The 12,451-nt window shown below is 45.0% G+C and overlaps 1 protein-coding gene across 1 annotated transcript in view; it reads right to left on the bottom strand.

Annotated features, from left to right (window-relative positions):
• The window catches only part of LOC126484399 (growth arrest-specific protein 1-like), a 256,134-nt gene that overhangs the window by 113,272 nt on the left and 130,411 nt on the right, over positions 1–12,451 (bottom strand). Inside the window, exon 2 of the mRNA XM_050107900.1 lies at positions 8,289–8,422. The gene's annotated coding sequence lies outside the window, so the exon portion shown is untranslated. The remainder of the gene's footprint in view (positions 1–8,288; positions 8,423–12,451) is intronic.

The following is a 12,451-nucleotide window of genomic DNA, read 5'->3' as shown; positions in this document are numbered from 1 at the left end:
ACATATCTCACATACAATGTGAAATAGTTTTGTAATGTTACTTATAATCCGTCCTGATTGCAAATTTTTTTTATTCATATGACCGGTTTCGGTTCATTCAGAACCATCTTCAGGTCTGATATTTCAGTTACAGGAGTAACCCGTCCAAATCCAGCAACTTTTACATGCTGAATGAACCGAAACCGGTCATATGAATAAAAAAATTTGCAACCAAAACGGATTATAAGTAACATTATAAAATCATTGATTGCTGTTATCTCATCAGATATTATGTCTGTTTTTGCAAAGTGAAATAGTTTTATCATGGTTAGCTCTCCCAACGATCTCAATAATTCTGAGTGACTGTCGTCTAGTCATCCCAGCCAATAGTAGAAAGTAATCTGGATCGAATGAGAAACCTTTGAGATCCTACAGAGATTATTCGGAAGAACTTGTTTCCCTGTTAGCAGCAGTTTATCGTAAGCCGTTGAAGCAACGTAGGGTTCCTAGCGATTGCAAAAAGAAACGCACAAGTCACTACAGATTTCGAGAAGCATCGTTGGATAGGTGGACATAATGACAGTACAATCGAACATTTTTTGTTCTATCACACGATGACGTTTCTGCAGAGCGAAAATCTTGAGTATAAAAATCGGTTTTGATTCACAGAAAGAAGAGTTTGTGAATCCTTGCTAAATTAAATCGAAAGTTACCACAGTGATGCAGTATTCCACGGCATCCTTACAGCACAACAGTACGTCGATGATACTCTACGTCCCGTTTCGTTGTCCTTCGTGGCAAGCCATCCATTTCAGCAAGATAATGCCTGCCCACACACGGCAAATTTCTGCTACTTGTCTTCGTTCCCGTCAAACTCTACCTTGGCCAGCAAGGTCGCCAGATCTCTCCGCACATGAGAACGTTTGGAGTATTAGGGGCAGGTCCCTTCATCCATTTGACGATCTAACGCGACAACTGGACATAATTTTGCACGATATCTCTGAGGAGCCCATCCAACAATTCTATCAATCAAAGCCAAGCCGAATATCTTGCATTAGGGGCAGATGTGGACCAAAGCATTTTTGATCTGTTCAATTTGTGAAGTTCTTTCTCATCTTTTTTTAGATTTCAGATGTGTCCCAAGGACGTGTGACAGGTCTATTAATGTATACACTGTATGTAAACGGTCTAGTGGATAACGTCGGAACATTCTTGGCGCTGTTCGCAGATTATGCATTTGCCTGAAGGGGATGTTGCCAACACTGTTTCGAACTGCCGGAAGACATGTAGACCTTCGGTGATGTGTGGAGCTGGCAGGTGACCCTAAACATAATGTAGCGTTTTGCGCATATAAATAAGCGAAGATTTCCACTACTTTCCTATTTAACTATCGGGTACAAATGACTGTAACCAACAACTATCGTAAAATACTTAGGAGTAACTTAAACCGGAAGGATCATGTAAAACTAATAGAGGGAAAAACAGTTTCCAGGATGAGATTCACTACAACAGTCTTTTAAAAATGTAATTCATCCATGACAGAAATGGTTTACAAAACACCGCTTGTACCGTTTCTTGAGTACTGCTCGTCAGTTTCAAATCCTTACCAGGTTGACTACTCAAAAGAGATAGAGATGATCCAATGAGAAGCGGTGTGCTTCGTCATGCAATAATTTAGTCGGTTCAGTGACAGACGCTACAAGAGAGGCAGTGACTACCAAAATTCCGTGAAAGTACGTTCCTGGTAGAATCGGGAGATGTATATTACTTCCTTCGATATCGGTCTCGCGAAATGACCGCAACAAGAAGAAAGCAGAGAAATTAGAGCTGATACGGAGATTTGCTGACCATCGTTCTGCCCACACGCCATTCCGCAGCAGTTAATATACCGCAGTTGTGCCAAACAATGTAAACAAAGTACCGCTGAGCCGGCCGGAGTGGCCGAGGGGTTCGAATCCTGCCTCGGGCATGGATGTGTGTGGTGTCCTTAGGTTAGTTAGGTTTCAGTAGTTCTAAGTTCTAGGGGACTGATGACCTCAGATGTTAAGTCCCATAGTGCTCCCAAACTACCGCTGAGTACAAGTGTTATTATTGCACCTGGGAGTGATGCCAGTCAGGCTTCTTCGTGATGTTTCACGAGGACATGCTGCAGCACTTGATGGTACATGCACAACTGTCTTGAAACCATTCACAATGCGATGTGCTTTCCTTAGTCACCACTGTGCTTGTTTACTATAACGTCACCGTGTGTTTCCAACAATGCAATAATATCGTGGTCAGGTAGTTTGTGCAGCGAGCACTTTGCAGTTAGCTTCCGGCGTATTGATAGGAAAAGTTCTACCCTTTGGTGACACCAGTTTAGTAACAGTTTAATAGTAGATGTGGCACATGATCTGTGTTGTATCAGCACCTATGGTGGTGTGAATGAACAATAAACGTGAATAAAGAATTACGGCTGCGCCTGGTGCTTCCGCAGTTGGATAATGAACGGTATACAAATTCAGTGTCCATCCTCTGAGTTTCTCCACTGTCGGGACGACGGGCAGCTCACGACAAGTACATGAAGGACACGGCTGTGAACGTGAGAAGGTGCACGGCGCGCGCGTGTTCCTAGACATGACAAACGCGGGCGCTGGCGCTAGTGTTCTGGGGTGGGCGTGGCACGCTCCACACGATGCGCTGCGGCCTGCGTGCCCCCCCCCCCCCCCCCCCCCCCCCGCCCATTACCAGACCCGTTTTCCTGTCGGGCACGGCTGTCAGCGGCCGCGGCGCCAGCAGTAAATAGCCGGCGGTAAGAGCCGGCAGGCTGGCACCAGGTGTGGGCAACAGCGATGCACGTGGCCTGCCTTCACCAGCCGCCAGCGGCAACCTACTGGCGCGGCTCACTATGTCCTGTGTACAGTGCACAGTCAGGAGATCCTACCTACATAGATGACTGTCTTAGACAATAATGTCACTGAAACTTGCTGGCAGATTAAAACTGTGTGCCGGACCGAGACTCGAACTCGGGACCTTCGCCTTTCGCATGCAAGTGCTCGGTCCCGAGTTCGAGTCTCGGTCCGGCACACAGTTTTAATCTGCCAGCAAGTTTCATATCAGCGCACACTCCGCTGCAGAGTGAAAATCTCATTCTGGAATAATGTGACTATCTTCCACAATCAAAGCCTGCAGTCGTATACGGGGTGATTTCGCTAAATGGTGATAAACTGCAGGAGACGGTCCCTGAGACGAGTAAAACAAAAGTCATTCGACCGGAAATGCCCTCCAAGAGAGCAACACTCACTTTAAGGTGCACATGAAAGATAGCTGACAGCGTAAATTTCAGTGACTGAAAGAACACACAAGAACAGGCCAAGCAAGTACGAATGTACTGCCTGAACTAGTGGTTTTGCTGATCACTCGAGAGACGAGTAATGTTCTACAGCACGGCAAAGTGCTCACACATTGGCACTAGGGCATTCGCTTCATCGCTATTGCCGACTCACTCTGACGTAGACGTGTACTTCTCGTGAGCTTCCCGTCGTCCCGACAGCGGAGAAACTCAAGAGGATAAACTGAATTTTTACACCGTTCATCATGTAACTCCGTCAGCACCAGGCATGCTCGTCATTTTTTATTCACATTTATTGTTCACACACACCATCTCAGGTGTTGATACAACACAGATCATGTGCCACATCTACTATAAAACTATTACTGAACTGGTGGCAGCACAGGGCTTGGAGGAAAAGGTGTCGAATAACTCAGAACAAAATTCCATTATCAGCAGCTGACAGGTGGCTCGCCAGCATGGAATAAGGCAGACGACCGTGTGAAGCATTCCCCACGAGAAATGCTACTTTCCGTATCACTTACAAGGCGTGCAGGCCTTATTATCTACGGACTTGTCTCCGTGGCAGTGGTTTTGGCCCTTGTTCGTTGCACAAGCCAAAACGATTCAGGGATCTGTCCGTGCTATTCAGAGATGAGACTACCTGTACGAGGGACACACCCACTGCACAGAATCACCCTGATTGGAAGCAGCGAACCGTCAGCAGCGGTCAGCCTCAATGTGTGGGTGGGGATTATTGGCGACCGCCTCATGGGACCAGTCACACTTCCACAACGCCTCAAAGGCGAGGCATGTCTCCTCCACTTCTGCGGGTCACCCTGCCACCCCTACTGACAGACGTGCCTTTGGTGATATGAAGACTAACGTAGCTATCGCATGGTGGTGCTCCAGCTAACTTCCGCATTTCCGCGAGGAAGCGTCTCCACTAGTACCCCGACAGATGGAGCGGACGAGGTGGTGCAGTGGCTTGTCCCGCCCGGCTGCCTGTTCCGTTTGATTTCCACCTCTGGGAGCACCTCGAAGAAGTCGTGTATGCGGAGCCCATCCCAGTCATGCAGATATAGTACATTCGTGCTGCCTGTGATGCTATTTCATTGCGTGTGTCATTTGGTAGTGCACCGTCGTCACGCATGTTTCACTTCGAACACCTCGTCTAACGGTTCTATCATCACTGCATGTTGTGCACTGCATTGTACTATACAGGCATTGTGCATTAACAAATACCTACTTTTGTAGACACCATGCATTTCCGGTCATCTGTTAACAAAATTGTTCAAATGTGTGTCAAATCTTATGGGACTTAACTGCTAAGGTCATCAGTCCCTAAGCTTACACACTACTTAACCTAAATTGTCCTAAGGACAAACACACACACTCACGCCCGAGGGAGGACTCGAGCCTCTGACGGGACCAGCCGCACAGTCCATGACTGCAGCTCCTCAGACCGCTCGGCTAATCCCGCGCGGCCCGGTCAGCTGTCCATATGACCTTGTTTGTTTCTTATCGTCTCAGAAATCGTTCTCTGCAGTTGGTCCCACCCTGTAACCGAGGTACTACCCCAAAATTATGAACAAATCTTTGGCGTGGCGATGGGTTGTGAGTTATCGGCTGTCGTGACGAAACCATACAGGGAACACTTAGAAGCAAAGCCGCTACCTTCCGCCATGTTGAGAGCAACGTATTTCTATCGATACGCGGATAAGACTTTTGTGGTATGGCCGCGTGGAGCGGCTAAACTTCGAAGCTTCCTGGAACATTTAAACTGCGTCCATCGTATCATAAAATAATAGAAAAAGAGAGCCAACTACCTTTCCTAGACTTATCGGTTAAGAGAACGGACTGATCCCTGTGAGACAGGTCATATAAAAACCTAGGCATACTAACTCATCTCTGTCTCCAGGCCTCAAGCCACCACTAATCCTCAAGAAGAAATTCGGTCCTACAGAAACTGGTCGATAGAGCTCTAAGATTTTAAGACGACGAGAGCTTCGTCGAAGAATTACGACACCTACGAATAGTGTTAAGGAAGGAACTGGTACTCAGATCGTCAAATTGAATGAACGTTGCCGCTAAAATTGCCAGAGTAGGTGGTTGAGACTGTTACCTAGGAAGAAAAGCAAAAAATCACTTATTCTACCTTATGCTGGCCCAACATCGGTAAAGATCGTTAGATACCTAAGGAAACAAGGCATACAGTGCATTTCGCTCCCTTCAACTAAGATAAAGTCTTTTTTGTAATGTTACAGAGGATCTAGGTCTCCGCAAGTTGTGTGTGTGTGTGTACCTCATCCCATATAAATGCGGCATGTCCTACCTGGGACAGACTGTCAGAACAGTAGAGGAGAGATGCACGACTCGCCCAACCGAAACAACGAAACAAATCATATGTTGTCGAACAGTGCCTCGAATACGATCATCCAATGTAGTACGTCGAGACCAGCATCGTACTGCAAACACCAAGTCTCTTGGACAGCATAACTAATGAGCCTATCGACATAAACATGCCACCAAACCTAATAAACGGGAACACAGGTTTCGATTTAAACAGCGCTTGGGATCCGGCACTCAGTTTACTAACTCGCTGGGCAACACAGCTGGAAAACGCTGAAAGAATTTGCGTTTCACGGGCTCTAAAAAACAAAAGAACACCAACGTGAAATGCGGGACGAGTATCGAACTCATCTCAAATAGCGGCGCGAGACCAACAATTGTTCGCAAGCTGGTTCGAGTCCAGGCCGCGAGTACACATAACAGCAAAATCGCAGCACCTGAAGAAGTCCGCTAGGTCGGTCGTCGAGCTATTAAAAACTGTATAGAATGGAAACATCAACTTGGCAGAACACACGGAAGCACATCCTCAAACAATCACGCCGATAAAACCTAAGAGATTACATCCCCTTGATTTTCTTAAGTGCCTGTAAGACAGTTTCAGTTCCATATCTGATTCAGATACATTCAGCTTTACATGATGGTGCTCCTCAGGAGTTCAGGACATATATTAAGCTCCACACCTTTTATGTCTCTAGAGTCTTTCGACGCTCCTTCGCATGCTGGTCGCATGGCGATGTGTGTAAGAAGAATCCTTACTAGCGGCAATTTGCGCTCGTAGCCCAGGTTCCAGTAAACAGTTTGCTGGCAGTCCCACCAGACACTGTGGTTGCAACATTGGTCTTTTGGCGCAGAAGCCTTGCGAACAACAAAGGCTGTTCTCGGTATGAGAAGCTCCAGGCTTGAGCCCGCCGTTGGGAACCAGGATTGGAATGTGCTCCTCCCTTGAACTATCGGGACCAAATTAATACTCGACTGACAGTTTGTGGTAGCCGTGTTGCGCAGTTCTTCCGTACCACCTTCTAGCTCCCAAATGGCCCAGAATATGACCTCTTGAAACTAAGTAAACTCGACTTATGCCTACAACGTTTGATAACCCCATATAATACTCTGACCAACAGACTACTCTTGCAGCAAATCATGTAGAGTTACTAGGAACTCTTGGCTATCACGCTGAGTAAATGGCTCCTACTTCGTTCAGGGCAAGTCGCCTCACTGTGTATTGATTCTGTGGAGGAGACACACAGACATAATGAGTGATGGCCTTGACAATTTTTGTTTTCCATCTTCCGACAACTGCAAGCTCACTACATTGTCGTGTCATATCATAATCCTGAATGATGGCCTTTCATAGTAGTGTGTAAACCGGTGTCTCAATCGTAAAGTGCCAGGCTATAGATCCACTGGTCTCGGGTTCGATCCCCGCTCACTTCTAGGATTTATATCTGTCACTTATCATTCCTTTCCCCTCTGACAATGTTTGTTGATGTAAAAAACGCTGAGTTCCGCCGCCGTTCGAAATCCACGTTAAAACGTAGATGTCCTGTAACAGGCTGGGTGAGTCAGTTCATAGTTCGGAGGAAGACAAGGCCATAGCACCTCCACGGCTAGTAAAGAACAGTCGTGTTCAAAACAGTCTTCGGATTAATGAATACTTTGCTTCAGTTGCGAGAGTAGTCGGAACTAAGACAAGTTCATGCTGATGGTTCTGCACAAGTGGTCGAAGCAATACTTCAAACCCTGAAATGTGCGTGGAAGGGGCGTTATGCAGGAAACACGGTCGCGGTCGAAATGACCGCAAAATCCGAGGAATATTGTGGCAAGAAAGAACTTACAAAAGTCCTGTCTGCATTAATGTACACTTTTAGTCATTTTGTAACAAGCATACTCTTCTGGCAAATTCCAAGACTGACAATTAAGTAGCATGAATGTGTTATGCGAGGGTCGTTCGTCACTAATGTGCCACCAGTGCCTTAAAATTGGACAAATGGTGTCGCAGGAGGCAACTTTGCCATAGACTTCTGTTCATCCAGTAATTATGCAAAAGTGTTTGTCCCTAAATGGCCATCCGACAAGGTGGTCTTCCAATCTTTCCAAGGTAAAAGATGGTCACTGGTGGAGGCAACTTGTTATGAAACAGTAACAGTCTAGTTTGTTTCTACAGAGCTGAGCAATCTGCGCAAACATTCGATCTCAGTTTCAGCATCCTAAACAACACAGTAAGCGAAAAATATGACAAATAATAATCCTACACTTAAGCGAAATGCACAATGAACTTATTTCTACATTAACATACAGCAAGATTTTTGTACATTAGTTCTTGACGGCAAGTTGGCAGCTCATTTTAAGGACAGAACACTAACCGAGAACAGAAAAGTGAAGACTTGTGCACGGGAACCACAAAGCTATTAGCATCACACTTAACGATTGGTTATCGAAGTAAAACAAAAAGCAGTCGTTACAGCCTATTTCAATTAGGGATAAACTTCAAAAATAGTACAGTTGCCTTCTCCGTTGCATTTTACTAGCAGCCACAAGGACGGTGTAATACAGAATATGCAAACAAATACTAGCTTTTGCGTGAAATATTTTTTAAAATATTCCATCTCTCCTTCAAGCAATAGGTAATTGTGTTCAGAAGGTTACTGACCTCAGCAGGACGTTCCTCGCTAACTTGGGTACAGCGCCCTGGCAGACATGGTAGCAGAACGTCCATAGGCGCCAGGTCCCCAGCACAGCTCGATCCCGGCGAACGAAAACCGCACCACGGAGTATCTTGCGTGCCTGTAATAAACAAGAAAGAGCTTTGTTAGTTGTGGAACTACGGCACGTCAGCGACAGAAGAGACCGTAAAATAATAATAATAATAGAATAAGAAACAGCTGTGGTAACGTCGTATACACTGAAGTGCCAAAGAAACTGGTATAGGCATGCGTATTCAAAAAAATGGTTCAAATGGCTCTGAGCACTATGGGACTCAACTGCTGTGGTCATAAGTCCCCTAGAACTTAGAACTACTTAAACCTAACTAACCTAAGGACATCACACACATCCATGCCCGAGGCAGGATTCGAACCTGCGCCCGTAGCGGTCGTGCGGTTCCAGGCTGTAGCGTCTTTAACCGCTCGGCTACTCCGGCCGGCGCATGCGTATTCAAATACAGAGATATATAAAAAGGCAGAATACGGCCCTGCGGTCCTCATCGCCTATATAAGACAACAAGTGTCTGACGCAGTTATTAGATCGGGTGCTGCTGCTACAATGGCAGACTGGCAAGATTTAAGTAAGTTTGAACGTGATGTTACAGTCCGCGCACGAGCGATAGGACACAGCATCTCCGAGGCAGCGATGAAGTGGGGATTTGCCCGTACGACGATTTATTTATTTACGCGTCAAGTTCCGTAGGACCAAATTGAGGAGTAAATCTCCAAGGTCATGGAACGTGTCAGTACATGAAATTACAACATGAAAGTACACTACTGGCCATTAAAATTGCTACACCAACAAGAAATACAGATGATAAACGGTTATTCATTGGACAAATAATTTATACTAGAACTGACATATGATTACATTATCACGCAATTTGGGTGCATAGATCCTGAGAAATCAGTACCCAGAACAACCACCTCTGGCCGTAATAACGGCCTTGATACGCCTGGGCATTGAGTCAAACAGAGCTTGGATGGCTTGTACAGGTACAGCTGACCATGCAACTTCAACACGATACCACAGTTCACCAAGAGTAGTGACTGGCGTATTGTGACGAGCCAGTTGCTCGGCCACCATTGACCAGACGTTTTCAATTGGTGAGAGATCTAGAGAATGTGCTCGCCAGGGCAGCAGTCGAACATTTTCTGTATCCAGGAAGGCCCGTACAGGACCTGCAACATGCAGTCGTGCATTATCCTGCTGAAATGTAGGGTTTCACAGGGATCGAATGAAGGGTAGAGCCACCGGTCGGAACATATCTGAAGTGTAACGTCCACTGTTCAAAGTGACGTCAATGCGAACAAGAGATGACCAAGACGTGTAACCAATGGCACCCAATACCATCACGCAGGGTGATACGCCAGTGAGGCGATGACGAATACACGCATCCAATGTGCGTTCACCACGATGTCGCCAAACACGGATGCGTCCATCATGACGCTGTAAACAGAATCTGGATTCATCCGAAAAAATAGACGTTTTGCCATTCGTGCACCCAGGTTCGTCGTTGAGTACACCATCGCAGGCGCTCCTGTCTGTGATGCAGCGTCAAGGGTAACCGCAGCCACAGTCTCCGAGCTGATAGTCCATGCTGCTGCAAACGTCGTCGAACTGTTCGTGCAGATGGTTGTTATCTTGCAAACGTCCCCATCTGTTGACTCGGGGATCGAGACGTGGCTGCGCGATCCGTTACAGCCATGCGGATAAGATGCATGTCATCTCGACTGCTAGTGATACGAGGCCGTTGGGATCCGGCACGGCGTTCCGTATTACCCTCCCTAAACCCACCGATTCAATATTGTGCTAACAGTCATTAGATCTCGACCAACGCGAGCAGCAATGTCGCGTTACGATAAACCGCAATAGCGATAGGCTACAATCCGACCTTTATCAAAGTCGGAAACGTGATGGTACGCATTTCTCCTCCTTACACGAGGCATCACAACAACGTTTCATCAGGCAACGAGGGTCAACTGCTGTTTATGTATGAGAAATCGGTTGGAAACTTTCCTCCTGTCAGCACGTTGTAGGTGTCGCCACCGGCGCCAACCTTGTGTGAATGCTCTGAAAAGCTAATCATTTGCATGTCGCGGCATCTTCTTCCTGTCGGTTAAATTTCGCGACTGTAGCACGTTATCTTCGTGGTATAGCAATTTTAATGGCCAGTAGTGTAATAACAGATAAAAATAAATTGTTAATGAACCCGAAAAAGTCAATCAAGAGGTTGAAGTAAACGCAGCCAACAATACAACAAGAATAAGCTTACATTTTCAAGGAACTCCTCGACAGAATAGAAGGAGTGACGAATAAGGAAACTCTTCAGTTTCGATTTGAAAGTGCGTGAATTATTGCTAAGATTTTTGAATTTGAGTGGCAGCTTATCTCCCTGTCCCAGCCAGTTTAGGTGGTGGAAGGCCACGGAAACGAAGTAATCGCATACATTCAATAAGAGAATTAAGTTGTCTGCAGGCTGGTACCCTTTCAATTTATATTAGCATTAACTTGGCCGCCATGGAGCTGTTATTCGACTGTCTGTCTGTCCGTCTGTCTGTTAAGATCCCTTTCCCTCAGGAACGGGTAGACATATCAAGTCAAATTTTATACTAAGGTCTATAGTCCCTTGGTGTTGTAATATAAGTAAACTTCTAAATCCAGGTAATAAAAAAATACGGCCATTTATGTCACTAGAATTCAAGTGCACCAGTGGAATTTTCTGCCTTGTGGCCGTTAGTGTTCCGGTTACCTGCCCTGGCCACTGACGTAATGTCAGGCAGCGTCCTTTAATCACCTGTTGTCGCTGTATATTTTAAAATTTTGAAATTTGATTGTGGCCTTCAGCAGTTTGTATTGCACGTTGTATATGTTTGTTCTATCCACTTTTGCCTTGAGGCTTTCCGCCTAGCTGAGATATATATTATAATATTTGCAAATTTAACTTCATGTCTTCAGTCACTTGAAATTTATCTTGTTGATTTTTAAGATTTCTTGTTTGGAGGCCTTCAGTCGTGAAAGAATTGGATTTTGAAACTCGTAGTTGTAAAGGTTTGGCTATGTGCCGTCTTGGTTTAAAGGTGCTATTAAATTGCAATAAAATACAATTTTGAATCAAACTAATCGAAACATTATTTGGCCCTTCCCACAATCCTAATCACCTGTTGTGTCCAGCGGGTTTAGCGCGCGTATCAACCTAGAATCATTAAATTTGGCAAGAAGTGAAGTTTCACAGTACAAATAAAGCAAAAAATACGAAAATTGTTAATTTGTAATTATATCACACGAAAAAAATATTTATCATGTTGTCCGAGAGTCTGTTAACTCCTTTTCCTCAGGAAGGGGTATATGTAACAGCTTGAAATTTATGCTACATACTAAATTCCATGGTTCCCTGGCGGTGTAAAAAAATGTAAACTTCTAAGTCAATGCGTCCATTTATATCATAAATTTTGATATGTTGCCAATACTGATATCGATAACAGGCAAAAATCATCGGAATTTTAGATTCCCGGGATGGATGAACTATCTATATAAATAATTAAGTTTGTACGAAGCCCACATTGCGTGAGTTCTAATCGCGCCTACACTGATTGTTTCCTTATCACACTTTAATTCTCTGTACTAACGAGATCTGAAGCAATGCTTTCACTGTCACATTACCATGTGCTACTCTAGCGCCTCTGGGGACGCACTTCCTGCTGCATTATTCCCTTATGCTCTTTAAATGTATTCGTTCTTCGCACCTAGATACCACATTTTTACCTTTATTGCTTTGCCAATGTCTGCTCCTAAACATATTGGCCCATTTTTTTTAACTTAGTGACAAAATTTTATTTTTACTGTTATTCATTTAATAATTCATTATATGATTTCGTAGAGTTAGGTCTAATTCATTCATCGGAATTCTTTAAAAATATGCTTATGCCGTCTTGCATACTCCAAAGCATAACTGAAGCTCGCTGCGAGTGTTGACCGAATTCCTCTATGGAAAACTGAGCCTGTAACATGCCTTTTGATATTCAGTAGCTGACGCAATGGAAATTCGGTAATGCGTATGGCGTCGCGATGAAGGCGATACGCCGGATTGTGTGTGACTGGTGTAGCGTG

Source organism: Schistocerca serialis, chromosome 6 (assembly GCF_023864345.2).
Source record: "Schistocerca serialis cubense isolate TAMUIC-IGC-003099 chromosome 6, iqSchSeri2.2, whole genome shotgun sequence".
NCBI lineage: Eukaryota > Metazoa > Arthropoda > Insecta > Orthoptera > Acrididae > Schistocerca > Schistocerca serialis.
This window is presented reverse-complemented; position numbering and strand designations above follow the sequence as displayed.